This window comes from Ambystoma mexicanum, chromosome 4p (genome assembly GCF_040938575.1).
Source record: "Ambystoma mexicanum isolate Mex_15411 chromosome 4p, UKY_AmexF1_1, whole genome shotgun sequence".
NCBI lineage: Eukaryota > Metazoa > Chordata > Amphibia > Caudata > Ambystomatidae > Ambystoma > Ambystoma mexicanum.
In genome coordinates this window covers 226,028,950-226,046,584 of record NC_090927.1, presented here as the reverse complement: position 1 = coordinate 226,046,584, position 17,635 = coordinate 226,028,950, and the positions used below count along the sequence as shown (strand labels likewise).

General features: G+C 44.1%; 1 protein-coding gene across 2 annotated transcripts in view; it reads left to right on the top strand.

Moving 5' to 3' along the window:
• The window catches only part of PAQR8 (progestin and adipoQ receptor family member 8), a 524,720-nt gene that overhangs the window by 186,846 nt on the left and 320,239 nt on the right, over positions 1–17,635 (top strand). Inside the window, exon 1 of one of the 2 annotated variants that reach the window (XM_069605747.1) lies at positions 6,625–6,786. The exons of the other annotated variant lie outside the window; for it this stretch is intronic. The gene's annotated coding sequence lies outside the window, so the exon portion shown is untranslated. Of the gene's footprint in view, positions 1–6,624; positions 6,787–17,635 lie in introns of those variants that run through there. 2 annotated transcript variants of the gene reach the window in all.

Genomic DNA, 17,635 nt, shown 5'->3' with positions numbered 1-17,635 from the left:
GTCACTATTCCCTCGACTCCATCAGAGGGCAAGATCTGGCCTTTGGCAAGGCAGTTCTCTATTCCGCAATTTGATTGGGCATGCTAAATTTGTATTCTAAATTCTTTCCCACCTCCTTGCTTGGTACTGCTTTAGTAGTCTGTCATAGATATGGAATACGTCGGAGGACCCAATCCCCTCGAAGAAGAAGTTACTTTCTTACCTGGTAACGTTTTTTCAATGGGATGGTCCGATGACGTATTCCATATCGCTCCCTCCCTGCCTTCCCCGCTGCAGAATTTATTTTGCGATTGCAGCTTGCGTTCCGCAAGGCCTTGTGTGTCTGACTGGCAGAAAACTGGTGGCACACGTTCTGGGAAAAAGCTATGACTGAGGCTATGGGCGTCGTGCGTCCTACTTATCACATCGGGTGACGTCGGCCGTCGGAGGAGGTCCTCGGGGACGGCGCATCGACGTCATCGACGAAGGACGCAGACGCCAAAGATTTTCCGAAGCAGCACAGCTGTGGACATTACCTGTCATAGATATGGAATACGTCGTCGGACCATCCCATCGAAAGAACGTTACCAGGTAAGAAAGTAACTTGTGCATCTATGGTACACCATGATTACATCGCTGGAAAGAAACATTGAGGGTGAAACGATATTTTCTTTAAGCCACTATCCAACACTTTCCCCAAATTTTCTAGGACTGAAGTTTGTTTACATATTTGCATCACATTTAACCGATTCTATTCTCTGTCAGCACACTCAGCATAGATACAAGCACATTATGAGCATGCCTTATCTCAGTGTATCGATTTCTTTCATATGCAATGTTTTCCCTCGGTATTTTCTATTTTGTTGCACATGGCAGTTTTATCTCTGGTGTTGGTTCGTCATCATAACCGATCTCGATCCCCTCCTGTATCCAGTGAGAGAAATAGTAGAGCATCTGTGTAGTGCTAAAAGCCACAAGGGCTGGTCCTTGATCTGCTCCCCACACCAGTGCCGTATACCTTCACCATATAGCTGGGTGCACATGGGCGGCCGTAGCCTACCAAATACAAGGCATCGGCTCTCATTATTTGGTCGCCTACGTGCCTGTGACGAACTGGTTTGCTCAGAATAACTCCCCGTCCTTGGGATGAAGAGCACCATCTGATCACAATACAAAACAATACAAAACAGTACAAAACAGCTGGCACAAATTTTTGTGTAAATGTCACATAAATTATACAAATGTGGTTCAATGATGTTTTTATTCTGAGTAATGTCAGAGAAGGGGATGGGCCAAACGCTTATTTGAATTAGGAACAGATCTACAGGTAATAATGAAGTTCGTAGTGAAAACAGCGGCAGTGATGGGATAAGACAAAGTGAGATATCTCCTGGTGTTTCCAACACCTTTAGTGGTGTTCTGCCTTAAAGCTCAGAGTGCTTGTCCCCTCCAGGGACACCCTAATCTACAACTTAACTTCCAAAGGAGTGGCCAACGTGAACTTCCAAAACCTACTTAATTCGTGCTTCGCGTCCTGGCTACCCTAAGTTAAAAATATCCCAAAGTTTTCCCAACCAAAGAGCATGACAAACCCTAAACTTGAAGTCCAGCCCTGTTCTATTCACAACATAAAGAAGGTTCTTGTGGGAATTTGTCCCAGTGTTACTCACAGTCCAGGCCCTCTTCTAATCTTGCTGCATTCATGATGCACTTTGGAAATCTGCCAGGCCTCTGTATTCTCCGGCATCCCATTGTGTCTCCTCCTCAGCCTCTGTCTTCCAGCTTGTACTGGTCATTCCTCCAGAAACTCTCAATGCACGTTTGGTTTCCTCATCACTTCTGGTAAACTTTTTCACACACTTGGTTTCCTAACACTTGAGAGAGTTCTCTCCCAGACTCACTATGCAGGCCTCTCCCAGACCTCGGGTCTCTTAGCTTTTCACTGTTCAGCAACCCCCGGGGGGCATCTGGTTTCGTGGGTTCTCAGTCATTCACTGTGCAGGTCTCTCATAGACCCTTGTCTCAACCAGCGTTTGTTTCTTTAGGTCTCTCATAGACCTCTAATTTAATCAGTTTTCAGGCATTTTCCCAGACCTATGATTTCTCAGCATTTAGGTCTCTTCCTAGGTTTAAGGCAGGTGATACACCCTTGTATGAGGATCCAGGTAGAAAGGAGCTTCTCCAGCAAAGTGGCAACCTACTTGTCTCTGCAGGCAGTGCCACATACCCTTTTTATATTGACTTACAAGTCTGTGTATGTGTATAGTGCTTTATAAATGGCTAGGGTCACAAGGTGTTTGTGTCATGTATTTGGATTGGGCTTTTTCCTTGCTTCCCCTAATTGCCTTTGAAAGTTGTATCCAATACCTTTTCCTCATTGGTTAATTACAGAACCCATTTCTCCTGATGGATCTAAAGCTTAATTGTATTTATACATTTTTTGTCTATAGTGCAAACCTACCTCAAAAGCAGTTGAGTGCTTTACAACACAAGGGTGCAAGCATTGGGGGTTGGCATTTTTTAAGAAGCACAGTATTGTTGATGGAGGAAGAGAGGAATTGTAATTGATATTGTGGAAGGAGACAGCGTTTTACAGAATTGGAGGATGGTGGGTGCATTTTGAGCTTCTGCCGGGATTTAGTTATAGATGGTCATGGAATAACATGAGGCACTGCTTGCAAGTCTTCTATTTATTGGCTAGCTTAGACTCCAACCTTTTGATAGCTTTACTATGTGAGGTTTGAGTGCCTCCAGCCGTGTGGGGTTTAGCCGCCAACCGTGCTGGTGTTCCATTCAGGATTGTTTTGTGGGTGCTACAGGCAGTTTTGAATATAATCCTAGCTGGGAAGGGGTGCCAGTGAAGCTGTGCACCTGTAGTAAGGTGAGCTGCGGCATGGTAGGCTGCCTTGAGGGGGGCACATGCAGCTGCAGCATGCCATTATCACCAGCTTGGGTTCAGACTTGTAGCCTGTCCTTGTTCATTGGTGTTCCACTTCCTCTCAGAAGCCTCTGCTGGTAGGTTTGAGACACCTTCCCCGGACAATCCGCAAACTTGGTGGGTTCTCAAGCATTGAGAAATAGTTTACTACAATCGACTGTTTAGTTTCACAACTTAGTTTTGACAGACTTGAAGGGATGTCACAGCCATGCCCCCAGTTTGGGTTTGACCCCTTGGATGTCCCAATGGGTAAAATATCACTCTTTAGAAGGGGAAGCCAAGTCTACGGGGTCCGGCTACATCTACCCTTTGTGAGCCCTGTCAGGTAGTGGTTGGGCCAACCCAGTCCTTTTGACTGTTACATGAAAAGATGGGGAATTCTGCTAATTCAAAACAAGATTGGGGGTTGCACAGAAGTATCAATGCAAAGTAACAAAAGCAATACATTAAATATATAGTTTGTCACAGATGAGCTTTATACTACCAAAACTCCAAAAGATGGTTTAAAGGTTTTTATTTTTAAGAATTCGAATAAGGTTGAAACATGATGTTATGTGATGGTAGTAGGGCACACTAAAGGCTGTCCCTCTATCCTCTCCACTAGCTTCCCTACACCCTAGCCCAGGCTCCCCTGCCCGCTTGTCTGGCAAATGGAGATTGTGTACCCTGCTGTCTGAACTACTGACTCGAGTGAGTGTCTAAAGATCACAGCCTTCTCTCACTCCCTGTTGCATTCTTCTAGGTTGAACCTATCCTCATATCGCCATATGTCTGGTTCTCACAATGGAATGTTGGGCATTCAAAACTGCACAGTTTCAAATGCTAGCCCCCTTTCACGCCCTTTTTTCCTGCCCCCCCACCTTCTACTCCTTTGCTCTCACTCTCTGTCTCCTTCCAATCGTCTCTCACTTCTACTTCCCTTTCCTATCTACTCTATATTATCCTCTACTCTCCATTCCCTTTTCCACTCCTCTCCCCTCTACTCCTCACTATTCATTCACCCACTTTCAACCTCTCCATGCTTCACTCACCTATCCTCCAACTCTGTCACTACCCCTCACTTATAACTATGACCATACAAAAACTATCACACACAAGTACCACTTTCTCTCACAAACAATACTTCAGCTTTTGAAAACTCTTAGTCGCCTCCACACTCCGCTCTGCCGTCGTTCCTTCACCTAGTCTCTTGGTCTTCCGCCTCTCCAATTGTCCTCACCTGAACAGCCCAAACTCAGGCCTTCCGTACTCTCTTTTTTTATAAGATTTCCCCTGTGGTTTAGGCTTCCCTCCCCATTGGTTGGAGCGCTCAAATGCTCCGTGGGCCCATGGGCTAATCTCTACCTGGCTTTTCCACAGGGGTCGGCCACATAGGTGCAAGGTTACAAAATGCTTGTTAAGCCCCGACTTTTTCCCAAACACGACTCCGCTGGTGTTCCGTGACGGATGCTTGACACCGAAATCAGTGATTTAAGAGTTGTTGGTCTGCTGCTATGAAGCCTCTGTATTGCTGGTATAAGGTAAGCAGTTGTGTCCATATTCTTGCGGAGAGGTTTCTGGTAATTGGAGTTCTGAAAAGGAAAAGAGAACACTGGCCAGCCAGCAGGGTGTAAGGTAGGCATTGGGTGATTGGCAGCCCTTGTAACCAGGCACATTAATGGGGGGAGGGGAGACTGGGCCCTCCCAAATCCCTCTGGAGCAGGCCTGTCTTTTGGTAAATACCCTGGTAGGCCCTCTACTGCCCCAGGTTGAGAGGGGTCCCTATCAGCCCCTTAATAAGGTCATGTACCTGACCCTGTCACAAGTTTTACAGACCTCTGTAGAAACAGTATAGAGCCCTCAAAGGAAAAACCTCCCAAACTCAAATGCAAGCAATGTAATTACATTAAAGCATACAATGATCAAACATGCAATGTATGGGGAACTATTTTGGACAATTCATTACAGTGTGTTCAATATAAACCGGTACGGTGCTTCTACGTCAGCACATAGATGTCTCAATAGTTAAAACTGTGAGTGTCTTTTAATAATTAATAATTATCTGTAGAAAAACAATATAATTTATTCTTAACTGATAGTGAGGAAAGTCCATGTTATCCCTCTATGCGTTTCGGACAATGCATAGTCCGTCATCAGGAGGGAAGATATCCAACGTCCTGTGTGTTTCACAAAGTCCTAATGGGTCCATAGTCAATGATTATCCACGTAACCATTGTGCTTCACCAACAACTTCTGTTCAGGGTCCAAGAAGTCGAAATTCCATAATATTCAAATGTACTTCCAAATCCCCTCTCTATCGATTGAAGACCAACAGCCTCCCATTCGCTGTACGATAGAGTTGAGGCAGAGAATGGGAGGCTGTTTGTCTGCAATCAATATGTGATTTGACCCTGAACAGTGAAGAACAGTGAAGAACAGTGAAGAACAGGAATAGGAGGGACTTTCCAAACTACCATTTAGAAAAAGAATGTACATTTTACTTTTTAACAGAATATTGTTTGTATTGAACTCATTGTGCTGAAGAGTGCAATAGAATGGGAGAAAGCATGCAAGGTGCAGAAGTAGCAAGAAAGAATGAAGGACTGTAGAATGCTGGAGTAATTGGGGAGCATAAGGTGCGAGTATGATTTGGAGTGTGGCAGGGACTGGGGAGTGTACATTCTGAAAAGGCAGAGTGACAGCACATGGGTATGTGCATGACTGAGTCAGAGGTTCGGGAGTGTACGTTTTGATGGGAAATTGCTGAGTGTGAGGGGTGTTGGTGAGAGGTATATGGGTGTTTGAGGGATTCTGGAACATATAAGGGGTATAGTTCCACCATTACAACTGATAATGATCAGTACAGTTAATGTTAAATAGGCATGCTCATTACACTAAAGATGTTCGCAAAACAAACACTTCTGTCAAGCCAGGGACATCTGGGGCTCTTCCTATTAAATTGATACAAAATGTACAAATAATGACAACCTGGTTCTCTTGTAGTGCTGCACACTGCCTCTTTCCTGCAATGTGCCAATCTTGGACCTTCCAATCAATAAAGAAATGTGCTGTAAAAGTGCGGCAATAAATAAATGTTTGTGCCGCAAAATGTTCTTTTTAATGCCGCAAAATGTACCATTTCCTATCAGAATATCCTGGAGGGTCTGGCTAATGGCTGGGGTTTACAGACACTCATTATGTTATTAGCTTGATCAATGGAAAATAAGATTGCATGTCTCCGTGCCGAAATGTCTTTTTTAAATTTCCCCCCGAAAGTTGTTATATTTCACTTCACCGTCCCCAACGATCTGTGGCGTCCCTTATCCCACCCCGAAACCTTTACTTATCAGTTCCTGCTTGTCGTCCTTTGCCCCCTTTTTATTGGCATTGCTTTCCATTCCCCTGCAAACATAACCTCTAGCCCCATTTTGTATGCCTACCCTAATGTTTTTCATAGCCCTTCCTGTTGCCATGGGTGACTTTCAGAAGGTAAACTGGCCGCAAGATGACCGTATTCTGTAAAGAAGCTGTTTCCGTACTTATGCTGCTGGCCTGTCGCAGGAGTTTCCGCTCGGGGTGAAGGAGGCAGCCTCTCCCAACGCCACGCCCTGGAGATCTAGGGTGAAGTTCCTCCACAGTGTGTGTGTGCACTGTGCACGCGATATATACCTCCATAGTTACCTATTGTCTGTCACCCACGCAACTTTCAGCTGTAAGAGTAGCTTGACGTGAGAAGGGAGGGTCCCGTGCTGTGTGTGTTTAAGAAGTTAGCTCAGCCCTGGTTGCCAAGCTTGCTGCACTGTGTAACACTCACCGGCCATCGTGCCTGCTGATGGGGGGAGGAAGGCAGAGTCTGTGGGGCACCTTCTGAATGAGGAGCGATAGCGCGGGTAAGTTTGGTGCTGCGCTAAAGAAGCAAAACAGAATGCAAGCAGAGACGTTTTCTTATGGGAGGGCAAAGGGGGCACTTGCCCAGGGCCCCCACCTTGGAGGGGGGGCCCACAAAGCTGCCTTATCTGTGGAAGTAAGATTCCATTGTTCACCAGTCCTAAATAACACGTCAGGATGTTTTATGGGGTGCTGCTGAGGGCCTAAACCCATTTCCTTTCTGTTTTGACACGTACATTCTGCCTTGATCAATTCATCATGTATTGCTTTCTGTGTTCACTGAGATATACATAGTTTGTGTATTCCTTACGGCACAACTCCTTCCTGTGGGAATCATGTTGATCATGTGCAATAGGCAACAGTGAAATGCATATTGATACAATGAGTGCCATAATGGTTCAGAAGTTAGCTCAGTGTGTGAAGCACCCATTGCAGAGATATGTGTTCATACGCAACATTTAAATATCACATTCCAGCAAAGATGGCTGAGCATTTTCTATGTCTGAAGTTTATAAACCTGCCTGCATATGTACTTGGTTTTGCAGAACATCTGCTATTATCAGCAATTTAACTGTACCAGATAGGGGTTGCTATAAAAACTAACATATCATCCGAATGGTGAAGGTCTAGAAATTGGTTTGTCAGATGGGGTGTTGTAAAACCTAGGCAATCGCCTCCAACAATGGCATAAACTGTTAGTCCAAGAGGCGAAAGCGTTCATGCTTGTATCTTGGATTTGCCAGCAGTTGATACAGTGATCCTGATCAAATCATCTAATATATCTTACATTACTGTGCTGTCTTCTGTGAGGTTTGCTTCTTGCATGCTCCTGGTATCGTTTAGCTCATTACTTGATCTTTTTTTGTTGTTAAACTCTTTATTGTTTTTTACAACACATAACAACCAACAACACCAACAAACATCACACTACAATTGTCATCCATCTTCTTGGCGCACTGGCTTGGCTTCCTAGATGTCTGTCCTCAATGTTCTATCCCTTATTGTCCATATCCCCTGGATCAGGACTCATCCGGCTTGCCCATTGCCTCTGGCTTCCCTCCCCGCTGATAGTCCCTCTCCCACTTTGCCGCCGGCTGTTCAGTCTTCCACCGGCCCCTCAGGGTCTGCTGTACCGTGCCCTTCAGTGCTTCTGAACAGATTGTATGAGGGAGTTCCATGAAAGTATCTTGGCCCCACTTTCTCTTTCCACCCTCTGCATCGTTCTGGTCCACACTGACGTTTCAGCTATCGTCCATTTCTTCAAATCAGCCCACCACAGTTCTATTGACGGCCCGTGCTTGTGTTCCATTTCATTGCATTGCGATGCAGCGTTTCGCCAGTATACACATTAAGTGTTTCATTTTTGCAGTTTCAGTCCTGTTTGCCGCCCCTCAGGAACAGCCCCAACAGATACGACTCCGGCGACCACGCCTGCATTTGGATCCCTCCTGCCACCGCCTTGTCTCTTAACAGTGTCCCCGAAGTTAGTTATCATCGAGCAAGACCAGAACATGTGTAGCATAACCGCCTTCACTGCCGCACAGCATGGGCAGCTACGGGTTTGCTTGGTTCCCATGAGAGACATTGGGCCTCATTACGAATGTTGCGGTAAGGCAACAATGGCGCCGGTAGTGCTACCGGCGCTGTTGTTGCCATGCCGCAACATTACGAGTTTACATGCGGGGGGCGCTCTGCACGCCTGGTCAGACCAGGCGTGCAGAGCGTCACCCACGAGCAGACCAGGATGGTAGCAATGGTACCGTTATGAACATCTTAGCATGCCCTATGGGGGCTCAAGTGGAAATGGGGACGTACTGGGTCCGGGTCCCTCCAAGGTCGGAATGGCCCGGTAAATCCTCTTTTGCTGGACCCGGACCCGAGTTTGGGGGTAGCCATGCCCTTACTAAGGGCATGGCTACCCCCAAACACGTAATGAGGCCCATTCTCTTGGGTGTGAGGTATGGTCTGTGTATGAGGTAGAGCTGCATTTGCTTAAATCTTGCCTTCCTGGAGACTTTCTTCTATTACTTGAACTTTCTTCTTATGTAGGCCATTTGGGTGGGAGGGTTGGTAGACCGAAGAGAGCGGACCAGATATTGCAGGCCTCAGGCAAGCATATTTTAAGGTCTGCTTGTTTGACACACAAAAACGGTTTGCTTTTTGGTAAATGTCGAAGGTTTTATGCACGTTTACAAATGGAAATGTCACAAGCCATTATTTTGGAAATTTTTAAAGCTTTAAAATACAAAAAACAAACCCACATTAAATGTGTTAAATCACATTGATTGGTATGCTGATACTTAAATACTTCCCTTGATGATGGAGAGAATGAAGTATAGCCATTCCCATTTTACATAACACCTTTCTATAATATTTTTAAAATGGTCATGTTTGGTGATGTGATTTGTGTACTTTCCGAGTCTGTTTTTATAAAATTAGATTGTTTAAGTTCATGGTAATAACTGGAAAAGAAAGGGTTCAAATGCAGAAATTGCAGAGTTGGCACAAATTCCAGCTTCACCCCTTAACCAATGTGTGATCCTGGGCATCTCATTTAATCTTGTATTGCCTAACCTCAATATTGCCACTCCTTTAACCTTTCAAAATTGTCAGCCCTTCAGAGTGATTTCCTTCTCCTGGTATGATCTTCATAAAAGACGTATTCATTGTTTCACTGGCTATAGAGTTGCTTCCACTTTAATAGTGAGCATATTTATATCGCACACCACAGGCATTTGTTCCTTTGATATCTAATGGAAACACTATTTGAAAACCATATCCCACTTCTAATCTGTCTGTCTGGATAAAGACACCTTCCTGGTAGCTTCTAATCTGCATCCACTATCCAGGCTACGGTATGTGTAGCTTTCTTTTCCTTCCAGTTGGTCTCTATCCATGCATGAGCACCTTTGCATTGTGTGAGGCAGCTAATGTGAGTTCTCTGTCTAGGGTTATATGTACCTTTTACATACAGTCCTGCATTTACTACTGGCTGCATACCTTCCTGGATGCTGTTGATACAAATGATCCTGTATGTGCTAGAAAAGTAACCTCTTCGTAGACTGCTAATTTTGGTCTTCAAATACTACTTGTTTATCATTCTGATTAGAGCAAGAATGAAGAGAGTAAGGGGACTTAAAGGGAGTAAACTTGCTTATTATGCTGCAAGACAGCATGTCAACCTAGAGGTTGAGAGCGTGGCGGGTTGGGGTCAGGGGGCAGGACCAGTATTTTTGATCCCTTAATTCTTTAGGTTTGGTGGAGGGGGCCCCAAAGATGTCCGTGCCCAGGGCCCCAAAAGTGCTTAAGATGTCCCTCCAAATAAGTAATTGCCCAAACTATTTGTGACATCCGGTCCGACAGAGAAGGGCTGTCTGTGGGATGTAGTGCTAGCACAAGGGGAGCATATCATGTGTGACACCGGCAGAGAAGGGCTGTCTGGGGCATGTAGTGCTAGCACAAGGGGAGCATACCATGTGTGACACCGGCAGAGAAGGGCTGTCTGGGGCATGTAGTGCTAGCACAAGGGGAGCATATTGTGTGCGACACCGGCAGAGAAGGGCTGTCTGGGGCATGTAGTGCTAGCACAAGTGGAGAATATCATGTGCGACACCGGCAGACAAGGGCTGTCTGGGGAATTTTTCAAAGTGGGCGGGAGCGGTGCTCCTCTACATTTTTTAATTCACTTTTACTATTTCTATATTTTTAATTGAAAAAGAAACCGTTCCGGAATGATTTTGTTTTAAAATTAAAGTGTAGGAAGAAGGTGAAAGTTACACTTCACTGCACAGCACTGAACGTTCCCTTAAATAGCAAGCACATCTGGGAGTTTGTGTTGTGCGTGGGAGGGGAACGAAGGCAGGCCAGCGTAGTTCCACTACTTCTTTTCATACACTTCAACCACTTGTCTGGGGGGATGTAGTGCTAGCACACAGGAAGCATCCCTTGTGGGACACCGGCAGAGAAGGGCTGTTTTAGGAAATGTAGTACTAGCACACATGGAGCATCTCTTGACAGGTGAGATGCTGCTAGCAGGGAAGGGCTGTCTGGGGGACGTAGTGCTAGCACACAGTGAGTGTCTCTTGACAGGTGAGATGCTGCAAGCAGGGATGTGCTGTTATTGGTGTAAAACACCCTTTTAAAGCTAAACTAGAGCAAAATAAAAAGACATTTACATTTATTTTTGATCCTTTGGTTTTCGGTCAAATGCACTCTCACCTTTTGCATTTGATCCTTTTGTTTTCGAAACTTTAACTGGACACCTCTCACGACATGTGAGACGCTGCAAGCAGGGAAGTGCTGTCTGGGGAATGCATTGCTAGCACACTGGGAGTGTCTCTTGACAGGTGAACGGCTGCTAGCAAGGAAGGGCTCCCTGGAGGATTTAGTGCTGGCACACGGGGAACGGCTCTTGACAGGTGAGATGCTGCAAGCAGGGATGTGCTGTCTAGGGAATGCAGTGCTAGCACCCGGGGAGCGTCTCTTGACAGGTGAGATGCTGCAAGCAGTGATGTGCTGTCCGGGGAATGCAGTGCTAGCACCCGGGGAGCGTCTCTTGACAGGTGATATGCTGCAAGCAGGGATGTCCTGTCTGGGGGATGCAGTGCTAGCACACGGGGAGTGTCACTTGACCGGCGAGATGCTGCTAGCAGGGAAGGGCTGTCTGGGGGATGGAGTGCTAGCACACAGGGAGCATCTCTTGCTTGTGCTTTGGGTGTCTGTGTGGTTTCAGAACACCTAGGGGCTTAAACTCGCAGTGTTGCATTCGAAAATATTTGAAATTAGGTGAAATCTTGAATTGAGCATATTGAATGTGAACATTCAGATTATATTCCCTGTAGCATTAGAAATGGGAGAAAATCCACATTCATATTATCTAATCGTTAAATATTTAAGACACTGAGAGTGATAGCTGAGTAACAAACAAAGAATCTACCTAAAACACCCATTTCCTTCTCTTGCAATCCCTCTTACCAGGACCCTGACATTTGCATATAAACAAAATCCAAACCTTTGTACCTGTATAACCTATCCTGTTACAAAACATTGTTACAAAGGAGAAAACGTTCTAAAATGTAAATTAAAAATATTTGCAAATGTATTTTCTGATTACATTCCGCCGGTAAAATAGCTCTGCAGGTTGAGCACTCACTTCTGCATTCTGTGTGTGAACTACGGGTCTCAGGTTTGAATCATGGCAAGGTCAACACCACTTTTCATCCTTCCGAGGTCTATAAATGAGTCCCAACTTTGTATGCGGGATGATTGTATGTAAATGTTCTAAGTACATCCCTTTGACGAAAGCACTTCATAAATAATAAATCATAATCATATGGTGAAATCGATCTCACACACACACACACACACACACACACACACACACACACACACACACACACACACACACACACACACACACACACACACACACACACACACACACACACACACACACACACACACACACACACACACACACACACACACACACGTTTTACCTACCTTGTGGGGACTATGTGTGGATACCTACCTTGTGGGGACTAACCTTTCCCAATGTTTTAAAAATATGCTAACAGCAGAAATATATTCAGAAAAATATTATAATATTGGATCCAGCTTCAAATGTGCAAATATGCTAATTTTTAAATCGCGTGTACGGTACCATCACTGTGGGGACCTGAACGCGTGTTACCATCCTTGTGAGGACTTAATTATTCTTATTTGGAATTGAATGTTTCACTATGCAAAAATCTAAATGTTTGTTTCATAGATCTCTGTAAAATACTTTGTTCTATTTCTTTATATGAGTACCTGCCCGTACCAGAGGAATGCACAATAGATGGATGGTAATGGTGTTGTATTTTCCATAAGAAGTTCACTTAAAAACGTGCTCAATCTGTAATTCTACCATATTTTAAAACACTCCAAATGTGTCAGAAAAGAGAAATGGAGCACAGAATGATTAGGTGAATGGCTCGGGATCACACACTGTGGTCAAGTGAGGAAGCAGTGATTTGAATACAAGTGTCATTGTTTTACAGTCACCATCTTGTCCACCGAAACACATCTACTCTCTATGATTGGTCTGATGACAAAGATGTTATAGTCCTCATTGAAATGTTGTTTGAAGTCGGTGATGTTGAAGTCACACTAGAGATTGTATGTCCTGATACTGGTTTCAGGTCCTCACAGAGATGGTGTGTATGAATAATCATGTTAAAGACCCTATACCTATGTTGTTGTGTAAACCACACAGAGATGGTGTGTGATTAACATAATGAAAAAGTACCCAGAGATATGGTGTTTGATGTTGGTGATGGTGATGTACTAAAAGAGATTGTATGTCATGATAATCATATCCTCACAATGATGGTGTGTGATCATTATGTTAAAGTCCCCACAGAGCTGGTGTGTGTTAATAAGAACTTTAAAGTCCTCACAGAGATGGTATGTGATAATAATGATATGAAAGTCCCCAGAGAGATAGTGTGTGATTATCTTGGTGTTAAGGTCCCCAGAGAGATGGTGTGTGTTATTAATAACTTTGAAGTCTCCACGGTGATGGAATGTGATAATAATGATATTAACATCCCCAGAGACATAGTGGGCTTCATTATAAGTTTGGTGGTCCGGAAATAAGGGTACCAATAGCAATGTACCGGCACCCTTTCGATACCGACAATCTATGAGAATGCCGGTAGGGGCCACAGAACTCCCGGCAGGCCTGACCTGCTGGGTTTTCAGGCCCCTAGCGGCATGGTTCTCACTGAAGTACCAGCAGCATTAGCCACAGTGCCAGTGCTTCACTGTCCCAATTCCCGTGGAGTCCTATCAGACTCCACAGGAATGGGGATGTACTGTTCCGCCACTTGCTATGATATACCAGGGGCACCGGGATGCCAGGCGGCAGAAACTGTGTTACAGGGTTGCCGGCAACCTGCCGCCTACCGGCGGGTTTAACTGGCAACCCTGTAATGAGGGCTAGTGTGTGATGATCTTAATGTTAAAGTCCCCAGAGAGATGGTGTGTGATTATCTTGACGGTTAAGTCCCCACAGAGATGGTATGTGACATTGATGATATTAAAGTCCCCAGAGAGATAGTGTGTGATTATCTTGATGTTAAAGTCCCCAGAGAGATGGTGTGTGATAATAATGATATTAAAGTCCCCAGAGAGATATGTGATTATCTTGATGTCAAAGTCCCCATTTGAATGGTGTTTGATGCTGGTGATGTCGAAGTCCCACTAGAGATTGTATGCCTTGATACTGGTTTTAGTTCCTCACAGAGATGGTGTGTATGAATAATCATGTTAAAGACCCTATACCTATGTTGTTTTATAAACCACACAGAGATGGTCAGTGATTAACATAAAGATAAAGTACCCAGAGATTGGGTGTTTGATGTTGGTGATGGTGAAGTACCAAAACAGATTGTATGTCATGATAATCATATCCAGATCCTCATAAGTTATTTTTTTATTTTTGCATTTTTAAAGCGCTCACACAGCCCGCGGGCATCGAGGCGCTGTTACAGGAATTGTTTGTTTTTTAGTTGCGTAATTGTTTTTTTTGTCTTGGTTGCGTATTTATAATGCGCTTAAATACCTAGAGGTTTCTAAGTGCGGACCCGGGGATCGAACCTGTGTTGCTTCATGTCGTCTTGCTTCCAAGGTGAACACATTGCCGCTGAACTATCCTCCTGGGGAATGATGGTTTGTGATAATTATGTTACAGTCCCCACAGAGCTGGTGTGTGTTAATAATAACCTTAAAGTCCCCACAGTGTTGGTATGTGATAACAATGATATTAAAGTCCCCAGAGAGATAGTTTGTGATGATCTTGATGTTAAAGCCCCCAGAGAAATGGTGTGTGTGTTAATAATAACATTAAAGTCCCCACAGTGTTGGTTTGTGATAATAATAATATTAAAGTCCCCAGAGCGATAGTGTGTGATTATCTTGATGTCAAAGTCCCCAGAGAGATGGTGTGTGTGTTAATAATAACATTAAAGTCCCCACAGTGTTGGTTTGTGATAATAATAATATTAAAGTCCCGAGAGCGATAGTGTGTGATTATCTTGATGTTAAAGTCCCTAAAGAGATGGTGTTTGATGTTGGTGATGCTGAAGTACCAATATATATATTGTATGTCATGATACTAATGTGCAGGTCCTCACAGAGATGGTGTGTGAAGTACATGTTATATTTCCCACAGACATGGTGTGTGATCATTATATTAATGTCCCCACAGATTTGGTGTGTAATGTTGGTGATGTTATAGACCCAATAGAGGTTATGTGTCATGCTACTGATTTTCCGGTTCTCACAAAGATGGTGTGTGAGAATAAGATTAAAGTCCCCACAGTGATGCTGTTTGATAATGATGATTATAAATTCTCCCTTAAAGCTCGTGTGTTATAAATAGGACATCAATGTCGCCATATAATTGTGTGTGTATGGACGGGAGTGATGATGCTTTTTGACGTGATTATATTCCAGTCCCAACAGAGATGTTGTTTGGTAGTAAGGATGTTGAAATCCCCACAGTGATGGTGTGTCTGCCCTCACATAGTCAGTGTGTGTGAAAATTACAATGTTGAGGTCACCAGAGAAATTGTATGCAGTAATAATGACAATAAAATCCCCACTATCATCGTCTGTGATATTGAAGCCCCTCAGAGATGATGTGTGATGGTAATTGTGATCAGGTTCTCAAATTAATAGTGTGTGATAATGGTAATATCAAAATCATTGCAAACATGCAGTGGTCGAAGTGGTCGGGAGCAGTGCTCCTATACTTATTTTAATTACATTTTACCGTTCCTATACTTTTATTTTAAAAAGAAATTGTTCCGGAACGGTTTCGTTTTAAAATAAAGTGTAGGAAGAATTTGAAACTTGGCCTTTCAGTGCACTGCACAGGATGCTTTCTTAAAGAGCAGGCACATGTTTCGTGGGGTTTTTATTCTGCATGGGAGGTGGCGCGGCGATGAGGTCTGTGGGGAGCGGTCCAGTCCAGTAGGGAACATAGTTCCACTACTTCTTTTCGTGCACTTCGACCACTGCAAGCATGGTGTTTTCAAGATAGTAAAATAAATAGAGATTTCTCTGCATTGATATCTTGTGATTATCTTGATGTTAAACCTCCAAAAGAGATTTTGTGAGAGATGAGGAGTTTTGTGTCACCAGAGGTGAGGTGCATAACGACAGGAACAAGAGAACAATGTAGTCGAAATCAAGATTCAATGATCCACTATCATCAAATTGGCAAGCATACCATCTCTACTACAGCTTGTACACCACATCTTTACAGCACTTGTTTAATGTTAGTTACATTTTCAAAATAGATATACTATGTCATATTAGTAATGTCAAATGTCTGTTATGTAGCCAAGGATTATGCACAAAGAGATAGCACCTACAACTTGAGTCAAACAAAGTTTATTTACACAACCAAAATGTAAGGAAAACCGCATAAAAGTTAAATCTCTTGTATCGCAGTCTCAGGCTTAAGATTTTCCCTGCACACTTCTTCGCCTACACGGGCCAATCCCATTGTTTACTCAACCGGCTTTAACAGGGCTACCCATTCTGCTGGCAGGCAATTCTGTTCTCTGATCGTCTGTCTGTAATTTCTGCCTGAGGAAAGGGGTACAGATGGAGTGTCTCAGATGTGGTCAAGGAATGCTGGTTTGGAGCACCTCCCTGATGACAAGCCTTTTTCTTCTGCTCACCTTCTTTACTCCTGTGTTTGTCCTTTACATCCTGATCAATGTGTCATGCTTTCATTCCTCCTTTCACCATGGGTTTAACCCCTTCAGACTGGGCTTTGCCTGTACTCCCTACCTTAGGTCAAGATCTCCCACTCAGTCCTTCATAGGCTCAGTCCTTCATAGGCTATGTACCTAGGGCCTTTCTTACCTCCTCCAATGTTTCACTTCTGCCTCCTCCTGATCACTAACTCTTTCCTCCACCTCATATTGTTCACCTCCAACCACCTCTTGCTTTTCATCTTCAATCGCTTACTTTTGTTCATTTTAGCATCTCATATCATACACCTCTCCCAACCTCCTGCTGCTCACCTCCAGCCAACTGTTGCTGTTTACCTTCAGCCCCGCCTGCTTTTCACCTCCAGCCACACATGCGGTTCTTTTTCCTCCGCTAATGGCTAGACCTGTCCTTCTCTCTCTCTCTCCTTCTCCAATTTTTCCAACTTTACCCACTGCTTTTTTCAATATTTGCCAATTTGCCCCAACCACCTAACACAATCCTCTTCTTCAAACACCCAAACCCACTGACTGATTAACTGGCTTTTTGTGACAGCTCCTTAAGCTTGCCATCTTCCAGGGGCGCTCATCTGTCTAGGTAAATGGCTGAAGCCCAGTGACTGGCTGTTGTTAAATGATTGACATGAGTCAAATGGGCGAACTGAGAGAATGGGCCAAGTTTGAATATTCCAAAATTCCCATTTTGAATTCCAAACCCGCTCTTTTTTTTGCCACCCTGCAGACATCCTGAATGTGTCAGCTCTCCAGAGACCAGAGACCAGGTTCACAGTGGCTGGGCAAATCAATGGCAATAAATGCATGGTACCAGTTTTTTTTGGTGAGCTTGTGGCAACATTGTGTTACAGGGAACCAGGTCTGGGGCCCCTTGAGTAAACAAGCTTGCTGCACAGATGAGAATTGCAGCATTTGTATGTTTACATTATTGGTCTGCGAACTGAGTTCATAGTGTCAGGACCTTGTGGTCATTCATGTATTATATCCCGGGTGACTATGCCAGAGCCTATAACGTACAGTCGTGCTTGAGGCGAACATCTAGGAGCACCTTCCCATATGGATATCTACA